The sequence below is a fragment of the Pseudophryne corroboree genome, chromosome 4 (assembly GCF_028390025.1).
Source record: "Pseudophryne corroboree isolate aPseCor3 chromosome 4, aPseCor3.hap2, whole genome shotgun sequence".
In the NCBI taxonomy this organism is placed as follows: Eukaryota; Metazoa; Chordata; class Amphibia; order Anura; family Myobatrachidae; genus Pseudophryne; species Pseudophryne corroboree.
The window spans coordinates 403,481,109-403,482,844 of record NC_086447.1 but is presented as its reverse complement, the minus strand read 5'-3'; positions in this window follow the sequence as shown (position 1 = coordinate 403,482,844).

The window sequence follows — 1,736 nt, the reverse complement described above, 5'->3', positions numbered from 1 at the left end:
CCATGTGCACTGCAGGGGAGGCAGATATAACATGTGCAGAGAAAGTTAGATTTGGGTGGATTATTTTGTTTCTGTGCAGGGTAAATACTGGATGCTTTATTTTTACACTGCAATTTAGATTGCAGATTGAACACACCCCACCCAAACCTAACTCTCTCTGCACATGTTATATCTGCCTCACCTGCACTGCACATGGGGGGTCATTCCGAGTGGTTGTTCGCTCATTGCTGATTTTCGCATCGGAGTGATTAAGGCGAAAATGCGCATGCGCATGGTACGCAGTACGCATGCGCTAAGTATTTTAGCTCAAAACTTAGTAGATTTACTCACGTCCGAACGAAGAATTTCCATCGTTGAAGTGATCGGAGTGTGATTGACAGGAAGTGGGTGTTTCTGGGCGGAAACTGACCGTTTTCTGGGAGTGTGCGGAAAAACGCAGGCATGCCAGGATAAAACGCGGGAGTGTCTGGAGAAACGGGGGAGTGGCTGGCCGAACGCAGGGCGTGTTTGTGACGTAAAACCAGGAACGAAACGGGCTGAGCTGATCGTAGTGTAGAAGCAAGACTCGAGCTACTCAGAAAATGCTAAGAATTTTCTACTCGCAATTCTGCTAATCTTTTGTTCGCAATTCTGCTAAGCTAAGATTCACTCCCAGAGGGCGGCGGCCTAACGTGTGCAATGCTGCTAAAATCTGCTAGCGAGCGAACAACTCAGAATGACCCCCATGGTTTTGCCCAACTGCTAACAAAATTCCTGCTGCGATCAATTCAGAATTACCCCCATTGTTATAGAAATGTAGTGTAGTCACTGCCCTCTGCTTCAAATGCAGCCATCTTTTGTCATTGTGTATCAAAGTGCTACAGGTGCTGTAACGGGAAAACTGTACAAAAACGTGCACGTGCCAATAAAATGTGCAAAAAATGTGCAAATTAGAGAATCCTGCTGTACAAGGGGGGTAACTCTGAGCTGATCGCAGCAGCAAGTTTGTTAGCAATTGGGCAAAACCATGTGCACTGCAGGGGGGCAGATATAACATGTGCAGAGAGAGTTAGATTTGGGTGGGTTATTTTGTTTCTGTGCAGGGTAAATACTGGCTGCTTTATTTTTATACTGCAATTTAGATTTCAGTCTGAATACACCCCACCCAAATCTAACTCTCTCTGCACATGTTATATCTGCCCCCGCCCCCCCTGTTCACATGGTTTTGCCCAACTGCTAACAAATTTGCTGCTGCGATCAACTCAGAATTAGGCCCAATGTGTCTATATAGTCCTGGGTGCTTGAGTAGAACGTATTGCCTGCCCAGCAATGGTGAACCATATCCAAGCATAACCAAACTCCGGCACTCCAATACCTCCATGGGGTCCCTTGCTCTGGTGTTTTTCTAGGAGGACAGTGCCCCCACAAATAAAGTAATACCAGAAGGTGGCACACATAGTCTTGTAACAGCCAAATAGTTACAAAAGTGCATTTAATGTGCAGTCAACATTTTGGGGACATGTTCTCCTTCTTTAGGACAACATAAAATGACACAGCAAACAAGTGACAAATGAATACACTTACCCTGCAGATCCCTACAGCACTCATCACAGCCCTGCCATCCGGATCCCTGTTCTGTCCACTACTGGTTACTGCACATGTCAGGACAGAAGATATGCTGCCATGGGAGCGCTGTAAACAACATATATTTTCCATGAGAACACAGTACCAAATGTCTACATATCCGAAAGATATAA